General features: G+C 43.2%; 2 pseudogenes across 2 annotated transcripts; both read right to left on the bottom strand.

Annotated features, from left to right (window-relative positions):
- Nucleotides 1-3,157: 3,157 nt before the first annotated feature.
- On the bottom strand, nt 3,158-3,497 carry LOC100585313 (annotated as a pseudogene). The gene has a single exon (XR_122660.3). The product of XR_122660.3 is annotated as a putative 60S ribosomal protein L37a (transcript).
- A 13,575-nt stretch (nt 3,498-17,072) lies between these two features.
- LOC100584981 lies at nt 17,073-18,024 on the bottom strand (annotated as a pseudogene). Its single transcript, XR_122659.4, has one exon. The product of XR_122659.4 is annotated as a 40S ribosomal protein SA pseudogene (transcript).
- Nucleotides 18,025-19,613: the final 1,589 nt, after the last annotated feature.

Here is a 19,613-nt window from a genome sequence, read left to right as displayed (position 1 = left end):
CTGTTCTGTTCTGTCCTGATTACCGATGCATACAGCTTCAGTTACGTACCCCATGCTTGCTCAGTCAATCATGGCCCTTTCAAGTGGACACCTTTAGAGTTGTAAGCCCTTAAAAGGGACTGGAATTTCTCTCTCTTTTTTTTTTTTTTTTTTTTTTTGAGACGGAGTCTCTCTCTGTCACCCAGGCTGGAGTGCAGTGGCACAATCTCGGCTCACTGCAAGCTCCGCCTCCCGGGTTCACGCCATTCTCCTGCCTCAGCCTCTCCGAGTAGCTGGGACTACAGGCGCCCGCCAACACGCCCGGCTAATTTTTAGTAGAGACGGGGTTTCACCGTGGTCTCGATCTCCTGACTTCGTGATCCGCCCGCCTCGGCCTCCCAAAGTGCTGGGATTACAAGCGTGAGCCACCGCGCCCGGCCAAGATGTTTCATCTTAATCCAGACTTTCCACATTCCTGAGTTGAGCTGTATTCTTCACTCTAAACTAGTGGTAATTCCAGAAATTTAGTGGCATAAAATATTGTTGCCCCCATCTGAAAATCTAATTGCCACCACCAATTTTTGATTCAGTAGTACCAGATAGTAAAATTAAGAAACCTGCCTATTGAAAGTATTATTTCTTTCTTTCTCTTTCTTTCTTTTTTTTTTTTTTAGACGGAGTCTCGCTCTGTCGCCCAGGCTGGAGTGCAGTGGCGCGATCTCGGCTCACTGCAGGCTCCGCCCCCCGGGGTTCACGCCATTCTCCTGCCTCAGCCTTCCGCGTAGCTGGGACTACAGGAGCCCGCCACCTCGCCTGGCTAATTTTTTGTATTTTTTAGTGGAGACGGGGTTTCACCGTGTTAGCCAGGATGGTCTCGATCTCCTGACCTCGTGATCCGCCCGCCTCGGCCTCCCAAAGTGCTGGGATTACAGGCGTGAGCCACTGCGCCCGGCCCTCTTTCTTTTCTTTCTTTCTTTCTTTCTTTCTTTCTTTCTTTCTTTCTTTCTTTCTTTCTTTCTTTCTTCTTTCTTTCTTTTTCTTCTTTCTTTCTCTCTCTTTCTTTCTTTCTTTCTTTCTTTCTTTCTTTCTTTCTTTCTTTCTTTCTTTCTTTCTTTCTTTCTTTCTTCTTTCCTTCTTTTTTTTCTTTCTTTTGAAAGAGTTTCACTCTTGTTGCCCAGGCTGGAGTGCAATGGTATGATCTCCGCTCACCACAACATCCGCTTCCCCGGTTCAAGCAATTCTTTTGCCTCAGCCTCCTGAGTAGCCGGGATTACAGGCCTGTGCCACCACGTCTGGCTAATTTTTTGTATTTTTAGTAGAGATGAGGTTTCTCTTTGATGGTCAGAGTGGTCTTGAACTCCTGACCTCAGGTTATCCATCACCTCAGCCTCCCGAAGTGCTAGGATTACAGGTGTGAGCCACTGCACCCGGCTGAAAGTATTTCCTAAATATTTAGAAATTTCTGTTATGAATTAGTATTTTGGTATTAATTTACTAGAATATTTTATTATGTCTGCTCTGCTGAGCACATTACTAACTTGTAGTTGGAGAATATGAGCAAGATTCATGTTGTTTATTTTTAATAAAACAGGTATTGTTGTCCTAAGCCAGACCTGATCGCCTGTCTGGAGCAAGGAAAAAAACCCTTGACTATGAAGAGACATGAGATGATTGCCAAACCCCCAGGTAGGTGTGAGTGAAAACGAATACAAGAGATGACACAGATAAGAGGTCCCAAGGTCAATGAGAAAGCCAGTTTTTAAAATGTGATTCAGGAAGCTGTGTTCCAAAGGAAATAGTTCCTGGGCAGCTGTGTTATTTGTTTATTTATTTATTTAATTTTGCTCCTACAAAGGGGCATCTTCTGTCTTATGATTTTAAATTCTCTAAGGATTCCACTTTTCTTTTGGTGGGCTTCCTTCAAGTTCACAGTGAGAGCCAAAGTCCTCTTCATGGCATATAAGAGACTGCACAGGCTGGGCACATTGGCTCATGCCTGTAATCTCAGAACTTTGGGAGGCTAAGGCAGTGGATCACCTGAAGTCAGAAATTCGAGATTAGCCTGACCAACATGGTGAAACCTCGTCTTTACAAAAAATACAAAAATTAGCCAGGTGGGTTGTTGGGAGCTATAATCACAGCTACTTGGGAGGCTGAGGCCAAAGAATCACTTGAACCCTGAAGACGGAGCTTGCCGTGAGCCAAGATCGTGCCATTGCACCCCAGCCCGGGCAACAGAGTGAGACTCCATCACAAAAAAACAAAAGAATGCAAACAAACGAAAAAGAGACTGCACAATCTGGCTGCTTTTCCATTGTTTTGCGGACATGCAAATATCTATCTGCATTATTTAGAGAAACTAAAACTATTTTTCATGTTCTCTTTTTGCATCAGGTCTGATATGCGTGAGAGTAATAGTTTCTGTTGCATTTTTTTGTTCATTTTCCCACACAGTCTGTTCTGTTTTTATTACTATAAAGTCTTGAAATATAGTTTGAAATTATAATTATGATATTTTTCTGCTTTATTCTTTTTCCTCAAGATTGCTTTGGCTATTCAAAGTTTATTTTAGTTTCACGTAAATTTTAGAATTGTATTTTCCAGTACTGTGAAAAAAATGCCACTTCAATTTTGGTAGGAAGTTTATTGAATCTATAGATCACTTTGGATAATATGGCACTTTATTAATATTTATTCTTTCAATCCATAGACATAAAATATTTTAAAATTTATTTGGATCTTCTCTAATTTTTTATTGTAAAGATTTTTACCTCCTTGGTCAACTTTTTTCTCAGAAATTTATTACTTAATGCTATAGCAAGGCCGGGCGCGGTGGCTCACGCTTGTAATCCCAGCACTTTGGGAGGCCGAGGCGGGCGGATCACGAGGTCAGGAGATTGAGACCATCTTGGCTAACATGGTGAAACCCCGTCTCTACTAAAAATACAGAAAATTAGCCGGGCGTGGTGGCGGGCGCCTGTAGTCCCAGCTACTCGGAGAGGCTGAGGCAGGAGAATGGCGTGAACCCGGGAGGCGGAGCTTGCAGTGAGCCGAGATCGCGCCACTGCACTCCAGCCTGGGTGACAGAGCGAGACTCCGTCTCAAAAAAAAAAAAAAAAAATGCTATAACAAATAAGATTTTTTCCCTCTATTTTGTCAGATAGTTTTTTTGTTGTTGTTGTTACATAAATTAACCCATTTATTATAGGCCAGTGATGTCTCAAAGAGTAGAGGAGCGTCTACTGGTCTTTCAACTCCTTCAGTCTTCTGATGGCAGACTTTACCGTGACAGCGGAAGTGGTATTGTACGTCCAGGCACCGCCAGCCACTGTCTTCATGCAGGAACCACAGTGCCAGATCCCCACAGCTCGTCTCTTCATTTTGGTTTTGCCACAGAAAGAGCAAGTGTACTTGGCGTGCTGGCTGATTTCAATTTTCTTCACCATTTTCCGGAGGGAGGCCCCATAGCGGGTCCCCTATTTACCAACGATCCCGACTTTCTTGGTACGTTTGGTCATGCCGCCGCGACCTAGGTCCGAGCCCAGAGAGCAGATAGTTTGTTTTAAGTGTATGAAACCGAAGCCAGGCACGGTGGCCAATGCCTGTAATTCCAGCACTTTGGGAGACCAAGGCAGGTGTATCAACTGAGGTGGGGAGTTCGAGACCAGCCTAACCAACATGGAGAAACCCTGTCTCTACTAAAAATATAAAAATTAGCTGGGTGTAGTGGTGCATGTCTGTAATCCCAGCTACTCAGGAGGCTGAGGCAGGAGAATTGCTTGAACCTGGGAGGTGGAAGTTGCAGGTAGCCAAGATCATACCATTGCACTCCAGGCTGGTCAAAAGAGCAAGACTCCTTCTCCAACAACAACAACAACAAAAAAATGTGTATGACACCCTTTATATACTTGTACATTAATTCTGTATTTTGCTAATTTACTGAGTGTATTTATTAGTTTAGACAGATTTTAACATACTGTTTATGGTTTTTTATATACACAATTGTATGAGCCACAAACAGCAACTTTTTACTTTTTTTATTTCAATAGTTTTTTTATTTCTTTGACTAATTCTTCTGCCACATACTTCCAGTGCTACATTAAAATAGAAGCATTGGCCAGTCTCCATGGCTCACAGCTGTAATCCCAGCATTTTGGGAGGCTGAAGGGGGTGGATCACCTGAGGTCAGGAGTTTGAGACCAGCCTGACCAATATGATGAAACCCCGTCTCTACTAAAAATACAAAAATTAGCTGGGTGTGTTGACATGAGCCTGTAATCCCAGCGACTCGGCAGGCTGAGACAGGAGAATCGCTTGAACATGGGAGGCAGAGGTTGCAGTAAGCCGAGATCACACTGTGCACTTCAGCCTGGGCAACAAGACTGCATCTCACAAAAAAAAAAAAAGAAAAAGAAGCATTGACAATGCACACAATATAGTTTTGTATTGGTGTCTGAATTCAATGGAGCAAATACCTCTTCAAGTTTCCACAAACTGATTTTAGAAAGTAAAGATCTTCTTTCGTTGGTCCTTAGGGTGATGAGACGCCCTCTGAATTTGTAGTGAAGAGGGGGTGTAGCTTGGTCACAAGGCTGCTGGGTCTGCACTAGGGTCCACCTTTAGTTGGCTTGTTACAGGGGCTTTGGTAGTTGTCATTCCCATTTTATTTTTGGACAGACTGTATATCCTTCAGGACTTTGCTCCATAGGGCAGACACTAGGGCATGTTTTTGCAGTCGAGTCTGCATATGGTAAGCCTTGTATCAGGATGTGGATGAGTGTGGCTTTCAGTGAATACCAGAGAGCATTTCCTCAGGTAACTGTGTGGGTTTGTATGTAGGTAGAACTGACCATAAACTGTGGCTCAGGTAACTGAAACTGAGTCATTGAACTGCTTCAGGGACCACAGTAAAGGCCAAAGTCTGCAGGCCTGCCTACATGGCTGTAAGTGTGTGCCTTCCTTCAGGTCTGGGAATGGCAGGACCTCTGCCAGACTGTGCCTGGGAAAAGTTTGGGATGGTTACAGAGTAAGTTCTGAATTTTCAGTAGGACCAAGTTGAATGAATCTTATCCTGGTCTGTAGCCAAGAACAGGGGTCCTGTAGTTTCCCACCTGAATGAGGGCCTGCCTTCGGAATAAAACTCTTATGAATCTTAAGCTTTCACAGTGTTTCACAACTCCCTCCCTGGATCTCAAATCTCTCTCAGAGGCACTTATTTTGGAGATGGCGTCTTGCTACATAACCCAGGCTGGTCTCAAAATCCTGGCCTGAAGCAGTGACATAACCTTAATGTACCATGTAGCTGTCATTACAGGTGTGAGCCACAATGCCTGGTTCTCTTATAAAGGCATTTTTGTCAGGTATGGCTGATATATATATATATATATAGTAAGGGGACATGAAAATAGGGCACTTTTAGTCTTTTCATTTTTTTTCTTTCTTTTTTTTTTTTTTTTTTTTTTTGAGACAGAGTCTCACTCTGTCGCCCAGGCTGAAGTGCAGTGGCGCGATCTCGGCTCACTGCAAGCTCCACCTCCTGGGTTCACACCATTCTCCTGCCTCAGCCTCTTGAGTAGCTGGGACTACAGGCGCCCGCCAACACGCCCGGCTAATTTTTTGTATTTTTAGTAGAGACGGGGTTTCACCGTGTTAGCCAGATGGTCTCGATCTCCTGACCTCGTGATCGGCCTGCCTTGGCCTCCCAAAGTGCTGGGATTACAGGCTTGAGCCACTGCGCCCAGCCTTCATTTTTTTTCTTTTTCTTTTCTTTTCTTTTTTTTTTTTTTTTTTGAGATGGAGTTTTGCTCTTTTTGCCCAGGCTGTAGTGCAATGGCACGATCTTGGCTCACTGGCTCACTGCAACCTTGGCATCCCAGGTTCAAGCAATTCTCCTGCCTCAGCCTCCCAAGTAGCTAGGATTACAGGTGCCTGCCACCATGCCCGACTAATTTTTTGTTATTTTTAGTGGAGACGGGGTTTCACCATGTTGGCCAGGATGGTCTCAATCTCTTGACCTCAGGATCCGCACGCTTTGGCCTTCCAAAGTTCTGGGATTAAAGGCATGAGCCACTGCGCCTAGCTAGTCTTTTTATCTTACTGATGTCACTCTCCTTATACATTTTTACTTTCTATTTTCTACTTCAAGTTTGTCTGTAATTTTAGATTCAGATATTTAAAACAATTTGCTAAAATTTGCATATTATGTCTGTAGTAAATTAGATAATTAGTAGGCACTCCATATTTACTAAAATACTTACTTATAAATTTAATTTTGCTGCTGGCAAAAAGGAATTACAGAATTTTCCTCTACTTTCTTCAGCCTATATCTGAATAATAACATAGTTTATTTCCTAATATGTTTTACATATCAGAGGGTGTAACCCTATTCTGCAAAGTAGATATATATATTTTCTATATTTAACAATGTAAGGCTATTCTTTGCTTCAAAGTTGGATTACAGCAGTTTCATTTTGTGTAAGAATAGCATATTTTTAAAACACAAATATAACTCGTTTCTTTTCAATGCTATTTAGTATAAGTTTCTTATTAGAATCTTCTATTTATAATTATACTCCATATTCTCTGAAATTTTACTGCCACACAGTGCATGCCAATAATTCAAAATACTCGCATTTGATGAATACACAGTAATAGTTAAATATTCCAGTTACCTAGCAAATTTTTTTTTGTTTTTATGAGTCAGAGTCACGCTCTGTCACCCAGGCTGGAGTGCAGTGGTGCGGGCTTGGCTTACTGCAACCTCCACCTTCCGGGTTCAAGCAATTCTCTTGTCTCAGCTTTCCAAGGAGCTAAGATTACAGGCATGAGCCACTGCGCCTGGCCTCAGTGTAGGTTTCATAACATCAGTTTTTTGTTTCTGTTGGTTTTACTTTCATATTACAATTTTAGACAATTTGCAATTCTGTTTGTACAGTTTAAGTCAATTTGAGGTTTAATTAAGAGATAAATTATGCATGTTTATCACAATCAGATTACATATGTCTATGTGTTTATTTATAAATATGACCCCAATTTTAGTTATGGCTTATCTTATATTCTTTCTTAGCCGATTTTCAATGGCAGTTTTATCTTGTCTAAGTGAGTTGTCATGGAGATGGTCTTATTTTTAACATGTGTTTAATGATGAATATATATTTCTTTTTGTGAGAGAAACACTTTGGTGATTTGAAGGTAAATTTCAAAAAGATTTATAATTCTGTGTTTTTTTCAGTTTTTCTTTAAAAGAATTTTTTTTTTTTTTTTTTGAGACGGAGTCTTGCTCTGTCGCCCAGGCTGGAGTGCAGTGGCGCAATCTCGGCTCACTGCAAGCTCCGCCTCCTGGGTTCACGCCATTCTCCTGCCTCAGCCTCCCAAGTCTGGGACTACAGGCACCTGCCACCACGTCCGGCTAATTTTTTGTATTTTTAGTAGAGACGGGGTTTCACCGTGTTAGCCAGGATGGTCTCGATCTCCCGACCTTGAGATCCGCCCACCTCGGCCTCCCAAAGTGCTGGGATTACAGGCGTGAGCCACCGCTCCCGGCCAAAAGAAATATTTTAAAAACACATAGCATAAAATATGCCGTCTTGAATCTATTGAAGTGAATATTTCATGGCCAGGCGTGTTGGTGGGTCTCATTTGTAATCCCAGGATTTTGGGAGGCCAAGACAGAAGGGCCCCTGGAGCTCAAAAGCTTGAGACCAGCCTGGGCAACATATGGAGACCTTTCTCTATTAAAAAAATTAATAATTGCCAGGCGTGGTGGTGTGCACCTGTGGTCCCATCTATGTTGGAGATTGAGGGGGAGTCAAAATTGTGCCTCTACATTCCATCTTTGGTGACAGAGTGAGACCCTGTCTCAAAAAAAAAGCTGTTTATTTCAGGGATGTTAAGTATATTTGAACTGTTTTGCAAAACACTTCTAGAAACTTTACATGTTGCAAAACTTAAACTCCATACCCATTAACAACTGCTAATTTTACCCTGTCTCTAGCCCTAGACTAGACAAACCTTCCACTTTCTCTTTTTATGATTTTAACTTCTTAAGATACCCCATATAAGTGGAATCATACAGTATCCATCATTTTGTTACTGGATTAATTCAGGTGACATAATATTCTCAAGGTTCATCTTAAAATGTGACAAGATTTTTCTATTTAAGGTGGAATAATATTTCATCATATGTATATGTTACATTTTTTGATATGTTTATAAATCAAGAGACATCTGGGTTGCTTCAGCCTTTTGTCTTTTGTGAATACTGGTACAATAAACATTGATTTTCAAATATGTCATTATCATAGCAACCGGGGTATTGAAATATCCTACTATAATTATATTTCTCTCTATGTGTTTATTCAGTTTTGTTAGTATTTGCTTTATATATTTGAAACCCTAATTTGAAACACACGCACACACAAATACACACAAATTTGTGATAGGTTCCCAGTGAATGAATCTATATATTGTTTAATGTCCTTGTGTGTCTTTTTGAAGTTTTGACTTAAAGTACATTTTATAAAATATGACAGTTTTTGACTTAAGATGTAGCTTGTGTAATATTATTTTGACCTCTTCTGCTCTCATTTGATTAATATTTATGAAGGGGTGGGTTGCCCCTCCACACCTGTGGGTGTTTCTCGTTAGGTGGAACGAGAGACTTGGAAAAGAAAGAGACACAGAGACAAAGTATAGAGAAAGAAGGCCGGGCGTGGTGGCTCACGCTTGTAATCCCAGCACTTTGGGAGGCCGAGGCGGGCGGATCACGAGGTCAGGAGATCGAGACCACGGTGAAACCCGGTCTCTACTAAAAATACACACAAAAAAATTAGCCAGGCATGGTGGCGGGCGCCTGTAGTCCCAGCTACTCAGAGAGCCTGAGGTAGGAGAATGGCTTGAACCCAGGAGGCGGAGCTTGCAGTGAGCCGAGATTGCGCCACTGCACTCCAGCCTGGGTGACAGAGTGAGATTCCGTCTCAAAAAAATAAATAAATAAAAAATAAAAAATGTATAGAGAAAGAAAAAAGGGCACCCACGGGACCTGCGTTCGGCATACGGAGGATCCCTCTGGCCTCTGAGTTCCCTTAGTTTTTATTGATCATTATTGGGTGTTTCTCAGAGAGGGGGATGTGGCAGGGTCATAGGATAATAGTGGAGAGAAGGTCAGCAGGTAAACACGTGAACAAAGGTCTCTGCATCATAGACAAGGTAAAGAATTAATTGCTGTGCTTTAGATATGTATACACATAAACAACTCAATGCCTTAAAGAGCAGTATTCCTGCCCACATGTCACACCTCCAGCCCTAAGGCGGTTTTCCCCTATCTCAGTAGATGGAACATACAATCGGGTTTTATACCGAGACATTCCATTGCCCAGGGACTGGCAGGAGACAGATGCCTTCCTCTTGTCTCAACTGCAAAGAGGCATTCCCTCCTCTTTTACTAATCCTCCTCAGCACAGACCCCTTTATGGGTGTCGGGCTGGGGGATGGTCAGGTCTTTCCCTTCCCATGAGGCCATATTTCAGACTATCACATGGGGAGAAACCTTGGACAATAACTGGCTTTCCTAGGCAGAGGTCCCTGTGGCCTTCTGCAGTGTTTTGTGTCCCTGGGTACTTGAAATTAGGGAGTGGTGATGACTCTTAAGGAGCATGCTGCCTTCAAGCATTTGTTTAACAAAGCTCATCTTGCACAGCCCTTAATCCATTTAACCCTGAGTTGACACAGCACATGTTTCAGGGAGCACACGGTTGGGGGTAAGGTTACAGATTAACAGCATCTCAAGGCAGAATTTCTCTTAGTACAGAACAAAATGGAGTCTCCTATGTCTACTTCTTTCTATACAGACACAGTAACAATCTGATCTCTCCTTCTTTTCCCCACAATTTACATGAAATTTCTACTTCTGTCTTACCACTTTCAGTCTTTGTCATTAGATCTGAGGTGACTCTTGTAGAAAGGCAAGTTGGATCTTGATTTTCAATTTTTTTTTTTTTTGAGATGGAGTCTCACTCTGTCACCTATGCTGGAGTGCAAGTGGTGTGACTTCGGCTCACTGCAACCTCCGCCTTCTGGGTTCAAGTGATTCTCCTGCCTCAGCCTCCTGAGTAGCTGGGATTACAGGCGCGCACCACCACACTTGGCTAACTTTCGTATTTTTTGTAGAGACAGGGTTTCGCCATGTTGGTCAGGCTGGTAAAATTTTTTTTTTTTTTTTTTTTTTTGAGATGGAGTCTGGCTCTGTTGCCCAGGCTGGAGTGCAGTGGCGCGATCTCGGCTCACTGCAAGCTCCGCCTCCCGGGTTCACGCCATTCTCCTGCCTCAGCCTCTCCGAGTAGCTGGGACTACAGGCGCCCGCCACCACGCCCGGCTAATTTTTTTTTGTATTTTTAGTAGAGACGGGGTTTCACCGTGGTCTCGATCTCCTGATCTCATGATCCGCCCGCCTCGGCCTCCCAAAGTGCTGGGATTACAAGCGTGAGCCACCGCGCCCGGCCCTAATTTTTTAATAAAGCTTTTTATTGAAAGTATGTCTCTTGATTGGAAAGATAATTATATATATATTTAAATAGTTTTCTGAAAGAGAAAAACTTACTAATTTGTGTGTGTGTGTGTGTGTGTGTGGCGGAGTCTCACTCTTTTATCCAGGTTAGAGTGCAATGGTGCAATCTCAGATCACTGCAACCTCTGCCTCCTGGGTCTAAGGGATCCTCCTGTCTCAGCCAGCTGAGTAGCTGGGATTACAGGCACCTGACACCACGCCTGGCTAATTTTTGGTATTTTTAGTAGAGATGGGTTTATGCCATGTTGGCCAGGCTGGGCTTGAATTCCTGACCTGAAATGATCCCCCTTCCTTGGCTTCCCAAAGTGCTGGGATTACAGGCATAAGCCACCGCACCTGACCAATGTTACTTTATTAATTTTTTTGTTTGATTCTTGTATCTTTGTCTCTCATATTTTTCTGCCTCTTTGTGTGTGTGTTTTTTTAATTTTTGTATTGATGTGCTTTCAATTTTCTTATTTTCTTTTGTGTATCTATACTGATATTTTCTTAGTAGTATCTTGGGGATTACACATAACCTCTAAAAAATCCAACAACATATTTAAATGTGGTAAAAAATTAACTTCAGCTGAATGCAAAAATTCTTTTTTTTTTTTTTTGAGACGGAGTCTCGCTCTGTCGCCCAAGCTGGAGTGCAGTGGCGCGATCTCGGCTCACTGCAAGCTCCGCCTCCTGGGTTCACGCCATTCTCCTGCCTCAGCCTCTCCGAGTAGCTGGGACTGCAGGCGCCCACCACCATGCCCGGCTAATTTTTTTTGGATTTTTAGTAGAAACGGGGTTTCACCGTGGTCTCGATCTCCTGTCCTCGTGATCCGCCCGCCTCGGCCTCCCGAAGTGCTGGGATTACAAGTGTGAGCCACCACGCCCGGCCTTCAGGTTTTTTTGCATTTTTTATATCCACGATTTTTGTTTTTTGCTAGTTTAATATTTTTTCTTGTTATCCTCATTTTTCTGATCTTCGGTAGTTGTCCGTGTTCCTATTTCACTTACTGAATATTATTGAAATTTATGTATGTATGTATGCATTTATTTATTTATTTTCTGAGACAGAGCCTCGCTCTGTCACCCATTGTAAGCTGCTTATAGTGGACACATGGCAGGAACCATGTCTGTATACTGTCATCCTTCCTGCCTCCTGCATGTTGCTTCCAGTAGGGAGAATAAGAGGATCCTATGGCAGAGGGCAAAAAAGGGAATCTTGTTCATGCAAGAAGTAATCGCCTGTCATCTGCTATAGCTTAAGAGAAAGAGGAGACCACAATAGGACCACACTGATGGGAGGAAAAGGGTAACCTGCGTAAAAGTCCTCACTGTCATTATGGAAAAACATTTAGCAAGCTGTAGTGAATGATCAGCCTCTGGGATATCAATATCTTCCAGCAAGTCTGAACTCATTCCATTTCAATCAGCATGTCTGCACCATTCTGGTGACCCAGGTTTATACTATTCATTACAGAAATACCATGAAGACCAGTGGGTAATATCCTAGTATTGAACTTATTTCAAAAAGCATACCTAATTATTTGTTTTCACATTTGAAAAACCTTAAAAACAATGAATTTATAAATAATTAACTTCTAATTGTAGATGATTCTAACATACTGTAATACAAGATTAAACTGTAAACACCTTAATATGAATATTTCTTGAATCCATGATTAGTTATGTAGATAGTTTCTTTTAAATTAACATGAAAAAGGTAACAATTAGAGAAAAAATTTGAAATGAGGTAAAATTAATCAAACCACATCTTCTCAATGGCTTGGTATAATTGTCATGCTTTTGGAAATGGCCAGATGACTAACAAGAAAGAAAGACAAGATTTTTGGTTTTGCTTAATGATTGTTTTTGACATTTTGAAATCTAAAATCCCGACTAAAGTATTCAAAGGGAGTATTTTACAGGTGGCTTCTCAGGGTTTCCAAGTCAATGAAAGAAAAATTTTGATAGGTACGAAAATGCACACTATATACACATTGCTCTTTTCTGATTTACTTTCACATTGAAAAATTGAGGAATGTAAATTTAGTCTCAATTTAGAGTACAATTAAAAGATTTGTTTTTCAAAAAAAGCAAATGTATAAAATTAATGGGTAAGAGATGCCATTAGTTGTTAAAAAATAGTATGACTAAATTTAGTAAGTATCTAGTCATGCAAAGAACAGCCCAATTAAATGGAGACCCTAATAGCTATATGTGGAAAGCATTGCTGTGCAGTGTGCTGCACCTCCACTCAGCATTTTCTTCTGCCTCTTCACAGAGATACTAATTTCTTCTGAGTGACTCAGGGTGCATATTGGGAACTGAGAATGCTGTGTTCAGAGTGATTAATGAAAACATGGTTAATACACTTCTGCCATATGATAATAAAATGTTATAAATCTTACTGTGCCTCAGAAAACCTTGTAGGAAAAGATTATAGTACTCAATTTGGGTTCATGAAAAATTTCAATATTCCAGATAGTTCAGACTCTTAAATGTCAATGAAATCTCATAAAACATATTTGAATAAGATAAAGTCTTCTTAGCTAAGAATTTTATATTACCCGTAAATTTAGAAAACCAGTACTTCAAGCCAAATAACAGTGTTTGACACATGAGTAGCACCCAGACAGGTGCCAAGTGCTCTTCATGATCTTTTTGTTTTTTTTTTTTTTTTTGAGACGGAGTCTCGCTCTGTCACCCAGGCTGGAGTGCAGTGGCGCGATCTTGGCTCACTGCAAGCTCTGCCTCCCGGGTTCACGCCATTCTCCTGCCTCAGCCTCTCCGAGTAGCTGGGCCTACAGGTGCCCACCACCACGCCCAGCTAATTTTTTTGCATTTTTAGTAGAGAAAGGGGTTCACCGTGGTCTGGATCTCCTGACCTTGTGATCCGCCCGCCTGGGCCTCCCAAAGTGCTGGGATTACAAGTGTGAGCCACCGCACCCGGCTAGGATCATTGTTAAAGCAGCAATAGCACCAGGTGCTTTCCTGGAAACTGCTGGGCTGTTTTTCACTGAAACAAAGGGGAAAAGGCCTCAAAATGGCAAAGGAAAGTGATGTAAATTGAATGTTTATTGTGGGGAAAAGAAAGAGAGATCAGCCTGTTACTGTGGCTATATAGAAGGAAGTAGACATAAGAGACTCCATTTAGTTCTGTATTTGAGATGCTGTTAATCTGTGACCCTACCCCCAACCTTGTCCTTGCAAGAGACATGTGCTGTGGTGACTTAAGGTTAAAAGGATTTTGGGCGGTGCAGAATGTGCTTTGTTAAACAAGTGCCTAAAGGCTGCTTATGGTTAAAGGTCATCACCATTCTCTTAAATCTAGAGAAAAAGAAAAACATTTGTCTCCTGCCCGTCCCTGGGAGATGGAACATCTCCAGGTAAAACCCTTTGTGTGCTTTGTTTACTGAGTAAGGAGAAAACCGCCTTTAGGAATAAGGTGGGGCTTGCTGGAGCAATACTGCTAAAAGGTTTATGGAGATGTTCGCATATGCATCTCAAGGCACAGCATTTTCTTTTAAACTTATTGATGTTACAAGGATTTTTTGTTCATATGTCTTACTGCTGATTTCCTCCCTACAATGATCCTATTGTCCAGTCACTCCCTTATCTTTTTGATGGTAAAGATAATTATCAATAAATACTAAGGGAACTCAAAGGCCGGGGCCGGTGTGGGTCCTCTGTAAGCACAGCACCGGTCCCCTGGGCCCCGCTTTTCCTTCTCTACACTTTGTCTCTGTGTCTTATTCCTTTTCTCAAGTCTTTCGTCCCACCTAATGAGAAGCACCCACAGGTGTGGAGGGGCAGGCCACCCCTTCATTTATATGAAATAAAATTTTAAATAAAAAATAACTTTGATGTTGTACAACTATAGGTGAGACTATTAGTGTGAGGTCATATTATTACTTATATTGACAAAATAGCCATTCACAATATTCTTATTTAGAATAATATTCCTTTTCTGCTCTATATTTGTTAGTTTTGATCAAATATTATGGGAGCTCAATAGAAATCAACAAAATGCATCTTTATTGTATCACAAGCATTACTGATGCATTTGCTTGTTTTTCTTAAAATCCGTTAGCTTTTTATGAAAGATTTATACTTTTTTTCTTTCAGTTTATTGCTTGTTGCTGAAAAGCGGCTGTCCTGCCAGAAAACTGCTATTCTCAGTTGTAACCATACTGACTAATAATGAGTGGAAGTGAAGTGAATAAAAAGCAAATCTGTCTTCTCTGTGTATTTTTTTGTCCATTGTCTGAAGAACAGAAGGATGCAGACAATGAAAGGAAATATAATCCCTGAAAGAGGCTGGGTGCAGTGGCTCACACCTGTAATCCCAGCATTTTGGGAGGCTGAGCCGGGTGGATTACCTGAGGCCAGGAGTTTGAGACCAGCCTGGCCAACATGGTGAAACCTCGTCTCCACTAAAAATACAAAAATTAGCCAGGCTTGGTGGCACACTCCTGTAATCTCAGCTACTCAGGAGGCTGAGGAAGGAGAATTGCTTAAGCCTGAGAGACAGAGGTTGCAGTGAGAGGAGATCATGCCATTGCACTCCAGCCTGGCTGACAGAGCAAGACTCTGTCTCAAAAAAAAAAAAATCCCTGAAAGAACATGAAGAAGCTCTCTTAAACAGACAAAAAACCCCACAGAGGATGGTTTTTTTTCATTATTGTACTTTCTATGAGTTTAATTTTATTTATTTATTTATTTATTTATTTATTTTTTTTTGAGACAGAGTCTCGCTCTCTCACCCAGGCTGGAGTGCAGTGGCGCGATCTCGGCTCACTGCAAGCTCCGCCTCCCGGGGTCACGCCATTCTCCTGCCTCAGCCTCTCCAAGTAGCTGGGACTACAGGCGCCCGCCACCACGCCCGGCTAATTTTTTGTATTTTTAGTAGAGATGGGGTTTCACTGTGGTCTCGATCTCCTGACCTCGTGATCCACCCGCCTCGGCCTCCCAAAGTGCTGGGATTACAAGCGTGAGCCACTGCGCCCGGCCTTTTTTTTTTTTTGTATTTTTAGTAGAGACGGGGTTTCACCGTGTTAGCCAGGATGGTCTCGATCTCCTGACCTCGTGATCCACCTGCTTCTCAAAGTGCTGGGACTACAGGCATGAGCCACCACGCCAGGCCTTAATTTTTTTCTTTTTCTTTTTGAGACAGAGTCTCAACCTTTTGCCCAGGCTGAAGGGCAATGGCACGATCTCAGCTCACTGCAACCTCCACCTCTCAGATTCAAGCGATTCTCCTTCCTCAGCCTCCTGAGTAGCTGGGATTACAGTCATGTGCTACCATGCCTAGCTAATTTCTGTTTTTTTTTAAGTAGTGATGGGGTTTCACCATGTTGTCAGGCTGGTCTCGAACTCCTCACCTTGAGATTTCCCTGCCTTATCTTCCAAAGTACTGAGATTACAGGTGTGAGCCACTGCGCCTGATGAGTTTAATTTTTTTTTAACACTTTACATGCAAATAGAATTATGTGGGCTGGGTGTGGTGACTCACGCCTCTAATCCCACCAATTTGGGAGGCCGAGGTGGGTGGATCACTTGAGGTCAGGAGTTTGAGAACAGCCTGTCTAACATGGCGAAATGCTGTCTCTACTAAAAATATAAAAATTAGCCAGGTGTGGTGGTGGGTGTCTGTAATCACAGGTACTGGGGAGGCTGAGGTAGGAGAATTGCTTAAATCCAGGAGGCGGAGGTTGCAGTGAGCCGAGATGATGTTACTGCACCATCGCCTGGGCAACAAGAGATAAACTCCATCTCAAAAAAAAAAAAAAAAAAGAATGGGCCGGGCGTGGTGGCTCACGCCTGTAATCCCAACATTTTGGGAGACTGAGGCAGGTGGATCATGAGGTCAGGAGATCGAGATCATCCTGGCTAACACGGTGAAACCCTGTCTCTACTAGAAATACAAAAAATTAGCCAGGCGTGGTGGCAGGTGACTGTAGTCCCAACTACTTGGGAGGCTGAGGCAGGAGAATGGCGTCAGCCCAGGAGACGGAGCTTGCAGTGAGCCAAGATCGCGCCACTGCACTCCAGCCTGGGCAACAGAGTGAGATTGTCTCAAAAAAAAAAAGATTTTGTGTGTGTGTGTGTGTGTGTGTGGTTTTTCTGTGCTGGCTTACTTAGCATAATATTTTTCAAATTCATGAATATTGTTGCAAATAACAAGACTTTCTTATTTTTAAGGGCTGGCTGAATAGCATTTCATTGGGTATATATACCACATTTTCTTCCTCCATTCACCTATTGATGGACACTTAGGTTGATTCCATACATTAGCTATTATAAGTAATCCACTTCCTTCCTTCTCTTTTGTATTGTTTTGTTTTTGTTTATTTTTTATTTTTTTTTGAGATGGAGTCTCGCTCTGTCCCCCAGGCTGGAGTGCAGTGGCGCAATCTCAGCTCACTGCAAGCTCCGCCTCCCGGGTTCACGCCATTCTCCTGCCTCAGCCTCTGCAAGTAGCTGGGACTACAGGCGCCCGCCGCCACGTCCAGCTAATTTTTTTTTTTTTTTTTTAGAAACATATTTATTTTCCATCGACCATTTTTCCATGTTGCTTAAGAGCCTATGCAAGAACAGCTTAAGACCAGTCAGTGGTTGCTCCTACCCATTCAGTGGCCTGAGCAGCGGGAGCTGCAGACCAGTCTTCCGTGGCAGGCTGAGCGCTCCAGTCTTCAGCAGGGAACTGCTGAATAGGCACAGAGGGCACCTGCACACCTTCAGACCAGTCTGCAACCTCAGGCTGAGTAGCAGTGAACTCAGGAGCTGGAGCAGTCCATTCACCCTGAAATTCCTCCTTGGTCACTGCCTTTTCAGCAGCAGCCTGCTCTTCTTTTTCAATCTCTTCAGGATCTCTGTAGAATTAGAGATCAGGCATGACCTCCCATGGGTGTTCACGGGAAATGGTGCCACACATGCGCAGAACTTCCCGAGCCAGCATCCACCACATCAAACCCACTGAGTGAGCTCCCTTGTTGTTGCATGGGATGGCAATGTCCACACAGCGCAGAGGAGAAATCTGTGTTACACAGCGCGATGGTAGGTAGGTTAACATAAGATGCCTCCGTGAGAGGCTGGTGGTCAGCCCTGGGGTCAGTAACCACAAGAAGCCCTGGCTCCCGGAAGGCTGCCTGGATCTGGTTAGTGAAGGTTCCAGGAGTGAAGCGGCCAGCAATTGGAGTGGCTGCAGTGGCAGCAGCAAACTTCAGCACAGCCCTCTGGCCAGTATTCCTGGAGGATATAACACTGACATCGGCAGGGTTTTCAATGGCAACAATAGCACGAGCTGCCAGCAGAAGCTTCTCCCAGGTCCTCTTCAGATTTATGATATAGATGCCATCACTTTTCCTTTTATAGATGTACTGTTCCATCTGGAAGTCAAGATTGGTGCCACCTAAGTGGGTTGCTGCTGCAAGGAACTTAAGGACATCCTCCTCCTTCATTTGTAGGACATCAAGGGCTCCGGACATTGTGAAAGTTTCCCTTTAAGTTACGACGGGAATCCAGAACAACGCTGTATGGACCCCCCTACAGATAGCGCGGAAAAGCCCGGCTAATTTTTTGTATTTTTAGCAGAAACGGGGTTTCACCGTGGTCTCGATCTCCTGACCTCGTGATCTGCCCGCCTCAGCCTCCCAAAGTGCTGGGATTACAAGTGTGAGCCACCGCGCCCGGCTGTTTATGTTTTGTTTTGCTTTGTTTGAGATGGAGTCTCATTCTGTCACCCAAGCTGGAGTGCAGTGGCGAAGTCTCGGCTAACTACAACCTCTGCCTCCCAGGTTCAAGTGATTCTAGTGCCTCAGCCTCCTGAGTAGCTGAGATTACAGGTGTGCACCACCACACCAGGCTAATTTTTGTATTTTTAGTAAAGGCAGGCTTTCACCATGTTGACCAGGCTATCTTTTATTTGTTTGTATATTTCTTTCTTTCTTTCCTTCTTTATTTCTAGAAGCATGTTAGTTTTAAAATATAAATTATGAATATTAAAAATCTTCATTTCTCTGTCTTTGATTACTATTATGGCTGATTTAAAAATAAGTTTTGGAAGAAGAGAAAATGGCCAGGAGGTGGCGGCTGTAGGTTGTGCGGCGGCAGCAGCTCTTCCCTGGGCGGACGATGGACAGCCAGGGCAGGAAGGCGGTGGTGTGCAACAACAGCACTGGGTTTGTGAAGGGTGGATATGCAGGCTCCAACTTTCCAGAACACATCTTCCCAGCTTTGGTTGGAAGACCTATTATCAGATCAACCACCAAAATGGGAAAAATTGAAATCAAGGATCTTTTTTTTTTTTTTGAGACAGAGTCTCACTCTGTCACCCAGGCTGGAGTGCAGTGGCACAATCTCGGCTCACTGCAAGCTCCGCCTCCTGGGTTCACGCCATTCTCCTGCCTCAGCCTCTCCGAGTAGCTGGGACTACAGGCGCCTGCCAACACGCCTGGCTAATTTTTTGTATTTTTTAGTAGAGACGGGGTTTCACCGTGGTCTCGATCTCCTGACCTCGTGATTCGCTCTTATTGTCCAGGCTGGAGTGCAATGGCGAGATCTTGGCTCACTGCAACCTCCGCCTCCCAGGCTCAAGCAATTCTCCTGTCTCAGCCTCCCAAGTAGCTGGGATTACAGGCACCCGCCACCACGTCCAGCTAATTTTTGTATTTTTAGTAGAGACGGGGTTTCATCATGTTGACCATGGCTATTCTCGAACTCCTGAACTCAGATGATCCACCCGCCTCGGTTCCACCTCCCAAAGTGCTGGGATTACAGGCATGAGCCACCACGCCCGGCCTATTTATGATTTTCAACACTGACTATAACTACTGTGCCTGCACCAACCTCTTACCTTGAAGCTAAGTGACTATAGACAGATCTGCTAAGAAGACATTCCCTTCTCTTGCCTTCCCTTCCCTTCCCTTCCCTTTCCCCTTCCCTCCCCTTTCCCCTTTCCCCTTCCCCCTTCCCTCTTCCCCCTTCCCTTCCTCTCTCTCTCTCTCTCTCTCTCTCTTTCTTTCAAGACGGAGTCTCGTTCTATCACCCAGGCTGGAGTGTGGTGGTGTCATATCGGCTCACTGCAACCTCT

The sequence above is a fragment of the Nomascus leucogenys genome, chromosome 10 (genome assembly GCF_006542625.1).
Source record: "Nomascus leucogenys isolate Asia chromosome 10, Asia_NLE_v1, whole genome shotgun sequence".
NCBI lineage: Eukaryota > Metazoa > Chordata > Mammalia > Primates > Hylobatidae > Nomascus > Nomascus leucogenys.
This window is presented reverse-complemented; position numbering and strand designations above follow the sequence as displayed.